This window comes from Myotis lucifugus, unplaced genomic scaffold, assembly GCF_000147115.1.
Source record: "Myotis lucifugus unplaced genomic scaffold, Myoluc2.0 scaffold_32, whole genome shotgun sequence".
NCBI classification, from domain to species: Eukaryota; Metazoa; Chordata; class Mammalia; order Chiroptera; family Vespertilionidae; genus Myotis; species Myotis lucifugus.
The window spans coordinates 8,492,952-8,502,139 of record NW_005871080.1 but is presented as its reverse complement, the minus strand read 5'-3'; the positions used below and the strand labels follow the sequence as shown (position 1 = coordinate 8,502,139).

Genomic DNA, 9,188 nt, shown 5'->3' with positions numbered 1-9,188 from the left:
GGAGGTAGAACTAAGGAAAGTTTTTAACTCTCCAGCTTACTCACCCTGAGCCCTCCAGCAGTTCATCAGTTCCACATTCCGTTTGATCCCTCACTGCTCCTAGCAGCAGAGAGCTGCTGGTGGGTGTAAATTTCCGTCTGGTGAACTGCGATTTCTTGTATTAGCTTGTTCCTCGAATTTTGAAGACAGCAATTTAACCTGTGATTTAAATGTAAGAATAGTTGTTGATTTTTAGTGTGTCTAGCTTTTTGCTTGTTAACTTCTAAGCTCCTTACATGTGAGATTAGAAATAAGAAGTTAACGAAATAATTTATACTTTTTAAAAAATATTTTTCTAGTTTGTTTCATTGAAGTGGAATAGTTGACCCAAATTACATTGTCTGATATTACTTAAAGCAGAGTCTCCATTATTATCTACTTTAATCTTCATTTCAACTGTATGAATAGTTCATTAATGTACTATTCTTCATTAGTTCCAATTAATAGCTTGTTTCTATATCTTTACTTGTATCTCTTATCAATTATTGGTATTGAAAGCATTAATACCATTAATAACCTTGTTATTATTATTAAACAGGAGAGAAGTAAAAAGAAGACTACTTAATATAGACATGCCATTTTTACAGTTTTTCCAGGAAGCTGCAGTTAATATTTTCCAAGTCTGTTCCCCACAGGTCACTGGGGAAAGGGACTGGACAATAAATGCATGCCCATTAAGGTCAAGTGCTTATATGTCAGTTACACCTGGGAGCAAGTCAGTGGCCAGAATAGGTATGGCCACTGCAAGGGCACGAAATCTGAGATATTTAAACTGCTGAACAAAGGAAATGCATACTCTCTTGGCTCTCTGCTTGCCTGTGCTCCGGGGACTCCTGTTGCAGGGGGCACACTCCCCTACATGGACCCACATGACTGCCAGCCATGTGAGACCCACAGAATGGATTGATGGACTTTTAACTAGCCTGATGCTGCACCGGACTCAACTCCACCATGGAACGGGAGCTCTGGACACTGGCCCTACTTTTGGCTTTGCTGGAGCCTCAGCTACGTATTTTCCAGGACTGGTTTAAAGACAACAGGAACTTACAACCCAAGAAATGTAATTCCACACCAATAAAAACCATTCATTCTCTCATGCAAGTCTTAGAAAATTCATTTTTTGAAGTTATCCCAAGAGCCACCCTACTCTCACTAGTGTCAGGGAAATTGAACCCATGGATTTCTCCAGCAACAGCATTACTGTGCTTATTAGTTTAATATGATGTCGAATCCCCTAATTTATGACTTAAGTGAAGTTGTCTTTATCCACTTGTTTGAACAAAGACAAACAATGTTGTTTTTAGAAGTAAAGTTGTTTTCTATAAGAATGAAGTAAGCTGTGTCAAGATGTCATTCTCTATTGTCCATTGATATGCAGTCAGCAGCCAGCTGCTGAGGGCTCCACTGGAGGCTTACCATGAGAAATGATGTGGCAAAGCAGCTGGGGCAAGGGAACAGTTAGACTGCAAATACTGAGAGTTTATGAGAACTATTCAAAAGTTTTGGTTTGGGCAAGGACTCTTTGCTAACTTAAAGACTCTCTTGGGGGCATTAGCACCTGCATCACCAAGGCAACTCTTTGGTTGGCTGTGGTGAGAAACAAGGCAGTGGCCCTTGAAAGCAATCAGCAACCTCCCTGACCATCCTGCCAATATGACCGACTTCCTTCGTTCCCTAGCAACATTCAGTAGCAAAAAGGGATATTTTTGTTTTTTCATTGGCAGCTGGAAATCAGCTCAAGTTTGGTTATAACCTTCTCTCTCAAGTGCCTACTAGAATACAACTGAATACAACTTTGATACTGAAAAACAAGATGAAATAATGACTTTTCTTCTTAAACTATCTTAGCACTTTATTTACACTGTTCTTATGATTCATATTGCATTTTTAATACATTAGTTATTAATATGCAGATAGATTACTATCTCTGTATATAAAAGCAACCATTACAACAGAATGACTGGAATGCAGAACGACTGGTCGCCTTAATGCACACTGACCACCATGTGGCAGATGCCCAATGCAGGAGCTGCTCCCAGCCTGCAGACCCCAATCACCGATGGGGCTTGCCAACCAGCCTCCTTAGTTCCTTCCCCCAGCTGGCAGGCCCCGATCACCCAATCAGGGCCGGGCCCCTGGCTGGGATGGGTAACCGGGGGTGGGTGGTGGCAGACGCGGGTTGCAAGGGAAGGAGGAGGTGGGGAGGCTGGGAACCTGATCAGCCCTGGTCCCTGGCCATGCCTAGGGACCCCACCTGGGCACAAATTTTGTGCACTGGGCCTCTAGTGTACATTATAAAGGTATATGTTTTCTCTGATTAATTTTTATTTACCTCCCAGAACTCAATTCAGTGTTTTACAATTAATGAAATGTACTTACTCAGATTTAACACGATATCCCCCCTTTTAAAAGAATGAACCATAATGAAGTCTAGTACTGATTCCAGTCCTAGATGATAATAGTCAAGACTGAGAAAAGATAACTCAGAAACCTTTTTCCCATAACTTACTAGAAGCTCATTTTCTTCTGTGATCTTAAATCCCAAACCCATGTTGGTTCTCACAAGTATGGTCACAAATTAAATTATATTTTATGCCAAGTAACTAGATATGCTTTTTCCCAAAACTCCTCCATTTCTCTGCAAGGTGCCCATATTTAGCAATGTAAGAGTTAGCAGGGTTGGCAGGGTAGGAGGTAGCAAAAGCAAATGAGACCAAAAATTAGCTATGCTTCCTGCTAGAGATGGTAGTGGGTGAACGTAGGTGCTATGAGCACACTAGTCCATCTTTTTTTTTGGGGGGGGGGGTGTGGTTTGTCACTGTTTTTATTCAGCATGAGACGGTCATTCATGTGGGAGGGACTCAATGAGCAGCAGCAGCAGCCTCTCTGGCAGCTTTTCTCTCTTCGAGCATCCTCTGCTTCTGTTTTGCCAGGCACTTCCTGGCTGAATAATGGGCTCCTAATTCGTGATAACGGTCCTGGTAGGCCTTGGCCACCTGTGCGAACTGCTCCACCTCCTTAGCACAATTCTGCCTGTAGCTCTCACCTTCCCTCTGCTGACAGGCCTTCAGCCTTTCCTGGATAATGTTGACAATTTCTTGATCAACTTTGTAGTCTCTTCTCCATTGCATTTCTGCTTCAAACATGCACAAGACATCCTTTTCCTTGCAGTCGGTGATATCTGGCACCCGGCGGAACTCACGGTGGTAGTAGTAATACTTGTTTTTTGCATGCTGCTGCTCTATAAACTCTCTCACGAGGGTCACAGGCCGGTCCACGAGGAGGTCGAAGGCCTTTGTCAGATAGGTGACGGGGTTGGGCAGCGAGGTTTGCGGCGAGGGCGCCGGCGTGCGGCGCGGGGGCTCGGGGTACACGTCTCGGGGTAAAAGTCTCTACCAACCTGGGAAATTCTGTCACCAAGGAGTATGTATTTCTAAATTTGCACTGGGACTCCACAAAATATAAAGCTGTACAGTTTGTTTAATTTTTGTGTGCATAAAACCCATTTCTAAGACCTAACTTGTGGGACTAGTGTGCTCAAATACATTTTGTGGCATTAAGCATTCTCTCATACCTTAGAAACTGGCTGCCTGTAAATAAGGATAAATATATGTAGGATGGTAAGAGTAGGAAATCACTTTCCTTCCTATGTTAAAGCAAGGCTATGCTTTCCCAGAATGAGGAAAAACGAAGTTGAAATGTAATAGTGAAAATTTATTTTTTCTCAAAATGGAAACATCTATTAGAATGTGCATTAGTCATGCTTCTACTAGAATACCATATCTACTTTTGGTTTTCACACCTTAAAAGAGATTTTGAGAAATAGGAGAGGGTCAAGAAAAGTCACAAAAGTAATTAAAGAATTGTAAATGAAGAACTTGGAGGAAAAAGAGTGACTATATCACTTAATGTAAATAATTTAATTCCATAATTACATATTAAGTGTGACTTTTCACTCTCCATGATTATATCTTATATAAGAGAGAACATGCAAAATGTGTAGGCATAGAGCAAGTACTCTTAGCATTTAGAAAGATACATTTTTGCAGGTCAACTGTTAGCCATATCTTGGAATACGACTTCACTGATGGTTGTAGGTAAGAGCACATTATTGACCTTAGATCTGTTTCATGGCTCATTTGGGCAAAATGTTACATTTCCTTTATAATGTGAGAGATATACCAGCACCTAATTTAGTGAATTAAAGGGGTATTAGTCTAACATATGTGTACATAGACAGTCTCTTTGTTGGTACACATTGAATACTTAATAAAATATATTTTTTTTTTCTATATTAGATTGAAAGCAACTCATATGGAATGCCATATTCTAGTGGCCTAGAAAGAAATTGTTTTGCAACTATTCTAAAAACCAAATTAACTTGAATAAGGAAAAATGTTTATTATTGGAAAAGGCCAATAAATCCATGATAATAATAGCCAATAATCATTAAGCACCTATTATATTACATTTCTGTTATAAGTACTTCATATGTATTGACTCATCTAATCTACACAAAAACTCCATGAGGCACATGTTCCTCTTATGCTTATTTTACATGTGAAAAAGAGAGAGATTTCAGTAGTGTTCTACATCACGCAGCTACTAAGGGAGAAATTGGGATTTGAACCCAGAGGGGGAAAGAGAGAGAGAAAGATCAGTGATGAGAGAGAATCATTGATCAGCTGCCTCCTGATTCATAGGTTGATGCTCAGCTACTGAGCCAAAGGGACCAGGCTGAACCCAGAGTGTTTTGATCTATTGGTCCAGTGTCATGAATAGCCAGGAAAATACATTTAGGAATTCTTTAATACTGAAATAGATTCTTATCTGGTGTACTTTAATATGTTTATTTCTACATTAAATTCTGTGGGAGGTGGCACATTAACAAGATCTGAGAATTATTTTAAATTTTAGCATACCAACTAAAGTACAATTCTTAATACTGCCTAAAAACCAACTAACATACACGCACATGCACACAGAATCTGTTCTTGGTCTATAGACAATAAAACAAAATTTTATATTCTACACCAACTGTGTGTTTGGTCTTGGCCCGTTTGCTTTCTGTGTGCTGAGTATTGCTTTATCAATGCCAATATTTTTGCAGTATGCTGATTGTCACAGCATTCTGTATTACAGAGTGAAAAATTGATAGAAACTTCAACTACAGTGAAGATCATAATCAACATATCCTATATTTGAAAATTTTAATATAATTCTATCATTGATGTCAATATCAAAGACATGGTTCATTTTAAGGAATTTTTTAAATTAATCATTTCTGATATATAGTGCCTGTATGCAAAATATTAAAAATTATAAAATGGCTTAGACATATATAAAAAAGAAGACAAACAAGTGATTCATTTCTGCATGCATACATAAATGTTCTCAGCCCAAGATGTCAGTTCCAAAGAGGTAGCCACAAACAGATGAATAGCACACACCACAGTGACACAAACTTATCATTCCTGGTGTGATGCCCAGCTACTATTTCCCTGAATTTGGGCCTGAATGACAAACAGAGGAAGTTAAGTGAGGGAATATGAAACAGTCAGGGCTAAAGACGTTTGAGCTCTGAAGATAACAACCTGTGGCCTGATGCTAGATGTAGACTATAGCCTATAATTGACTGGTGGTTCACTAAACAAGAAATGAAATTGGAAATGTGGTGTACGTTGCTAATCTGTGTTTATGTTTTTTTGCTCTTTTGACATTAGATTTGTATGCTTGTATGTACTTGAACATTAGGTTGGTGTTAATGTAAAAATTGTCCACATTTTCTTTCTTTTGCCTTCTCATAAATGATGCGTGATTTAAACTATTTGATTCTATATGAATTATTTATTTTTTCTTTTGATTTTCTTAGTATAATTAACATAGATTCATTGTTTAATTTTTATATCTAGAGTTTTATTGCATTTTTGGAATTAGCTGAGAAACATAATGACAACAGCCAAGAGGAGAATATTCCCTGGAAGAAAGAATATATTGACTATTGTTAGTGATTATGACCCTAAGTACATTATGTTTCTTGTTGTTGTTTTTAATCCTCACCTGAGGATGTTTTCTCATTGATTTTTAGAGAGTGAAAGGGAGGGAGGGATGGGAAGGAAGGGAAAGAGAGAGAGAAACATCGATGCGAAAGAGACACATTGATTGGTTGCCTCCCGCACGCATCCTGACTGGGGGCAGGGAATGAACCTGCAACCCCGGTACATGCCCTTGACCAGGAATCAAACCTGTCACCCTCTGATGAGTGGGTCTATGCTCTAACCACTGAGAGCACCAGCCAGGGCAAGCACGTCATTCTTTTTTTTAAAATATATTTTATTGATTTTTTTACAAAGAGGAAGGGGAGGGATAGTTAGAAACGTCAATGAGAAAGAAACATCTATCAGCTGCCTTCTGCACACCTCCTACTGGGTATGTGCCCGCAACCCAAGGTACATGCCCTTGACCAGAATCGAACCTGGGACCCTTCAGTCTGCAGGCCGATGTTCTGTCCATTGAGCCAAACTGGTTAGGGCAAGCACATCATTCTTGAATGTATTAAGTGTTTGAAAAAAAAAAACTGGTCATTTATATCTGTGTGTGTGTGTGTGTGTGTTTGTGTTTTTCTTATTACTTGGCTTGCAATGGTGGCAATGTCTTCTTCTAAAATATTAATTGGGTATTAAATAATCACTGATCTATGTTTATTCACATAGAGGCCATATCATTTGACATGAAAATTGTGATAAGATATTGGAGGTAATAATGAAATGTGTTTAACCAAACTTAAAATACTATTTAATCTATATTGAACAAATTTTTTGCATATATAGATCAGTCAGCAAGTATTTACTGAGTTTTTACTTTGTGCTTAAGTAAAAGGGAAGGTAAACAATAATATTAGAGAATGTACTGTTTGTCGATCATTATGCTAGGCACTTTGCATACCCCTTTGCATTTATTTCTCAGAAAGCTCAAGTAAGTTGGACATAGTCATGTCCATTTTACGTAGAATATAACCAAAGTACTGTAAGTAAGTTTCCCAAGGTCACATATCTAGGAAATTGTGTAGTCAAGATTTGAATCTATTACCACATGTCTTAATGTTTATACTATTTTAACCCACACTATGCTTTCTGCTTTAGTTTGATGGTGAGAAAACTTAAGGAAGTGAAGTAAATAAAAAAGATCAAACAGATATCAATGAGAGCCAGAAAGTTTGGGGAAAATATAGATTACTGTGGGGAAAGGTGTATTTCTGTAATAAGTGCCACTTTGTGTGTTCCAGGCTAGCAATACCTGTGACGGCCAATGATTGGGGATGTAAGGGTAGAATCATGTTGCATGTTCATAAACTTAGTCATTTTCAATTTCTGGATTATGTTTGGGAGATTTTGGTAGAATTTGAGACTCTTCCAATATAGTTAAAGATAGGTGAGGATTAATATCTCCTGTCTTCAACTTCACAATCAAGTAGGGAGCAAAAAGGCATGTCTTACTTACAGGCATTGATCAGCAAGTACATGCAAATTTATTCATAAAACTTGCCCTTCAGCTCAGTGGAGTGTCAGCTCTCTGTCTTCTCAGGTACTCTGCTAACATCTTGCAGGAAAAGTTCACTCACGGTAACCAAATTGCTATTCTATTTCAGGCAAAAATATCCTTTCACAAGTGGATCGGTATGGGACCTGTTCACATTCTAAATGTAGGGCAGTATTCCCAGAGGTATAGCTATTGAGTCTGCTATATTTTTATGCCCTGTTCATAAAAGGGTGGGAGTGTTTAACAGTAGTACAGTAATTCTATCCAATCCACACACAGTCTCCAAGTGAAACTGATGTTTTGAAATTTATTATGCTAAAAGGCAATATTTCTGGATTTTAACTGAAATAAAAGTTGCTTCCACATTTACATAATGATATGTCCCTACAGTGGTGTGTGTGTGTGTGTGTGTGTGTGTGTGTGTGTGTGTGAATATGTGCACAAGTATGCATGCGTGTGTGTGTGTGTGTGTGTTTGTGTGTTTTAATTAGGTATGGGTTTTTTAAGAGGATAATTCACTTAATTGAACACACTTTTCTCCTTTAAAATGAAATAAAATATACTATTTAAATAGACAATAACATATGGTTTATATTTTTCAGACTGTGTTTAAAGTATAAAAGACACTAACTAAAGCAAGTATTAGAAGAAATTACCACCTTAAACTTTTTATCAGCTTTCTTTTCTAAACCTTGACTTGCTTACCTTTTGCTCATTCATGTGGTGGTGCCTCAGACTGCATTTTCAACTATGACTGACAAGAAAGTTTCAATTTATATTCAATTAATCTACAATGATACTATAAATTCATCATTAACACTCTTAAATTCATAATTAATTCTATTTGGCTGCTTATGCTGAAACTTTCTCAAGGAAATTTTCTCAAAAATCTTTTATTTTATTTTCAAATAAATTGTCCCATTAGTCATCAATTTCCAAAGATCAGTTTGAACACTCTGTTTTTCTCAATTCCACAGACTGAGCAGTCTTTGATAAGGGCTGGGAGGGGTCCCCCAGGGGAGGAATGGGGGGGCTGGTCAAGTGCTGCAGCTTGATCTGAGCCATTGCATGCATGAGTGCACCCCGTAAAAACCCATCTGCTAGTACCCGAGTGAGTGTACACTCCCCTCTAGTATGTTAAACATTTATTTTCTCAACCATCTAACCATCTTTTATTATTATTATTATCACCCCCCTCAAGGGAGAAACATTAGAAGAAATTGAACACTCAGGAATAAGATCTTTTTCTGCAGGGTTGAATTTGAGGGCCACAAACCATTGCCAAATCCAAGAATGTCATGGTGTCCCCTTACCCATGTTACATTTTTTTTAAGTTTTTTTTTTTTTTTTTTTTTTTTTTTTTTTAGTTTTCAATCACTCTAGCTTCTCTTTGAAGAATAGATCAAGAGAAGCAAGGAGAACATTCTGCAGGAATAAATCCTCAAGGGCTCTCCACCTGGAGTCTCAGAACTGAGACAAGGCCAGGGCCTGGTCCCAAACAGGTACTTCAAAGTGAATGTAAAGAAGTCAGAGCCCAGATAAAACCCCTCAGCCCACTGGCGGATGAGACACTGGCTCTCTCAGACATGGCCCAGATCATCCCAAGTCTA

At 38.4% G+C, this 9,188-nt stretch overlaps 1 pseudogene; it reads right to left on the bottom strand.

The window, feature by feature from the left end:
• Positions 1 to 2,850: 2,850 nt before the first annotated feature.
• Positions 2,851 to 8,298, bottom strand: LOC102421959 (annotated as a pseudogene).
• Between the last annotated feature and the right edge of the window lie 890 nt (positions 8,299 to 9,188).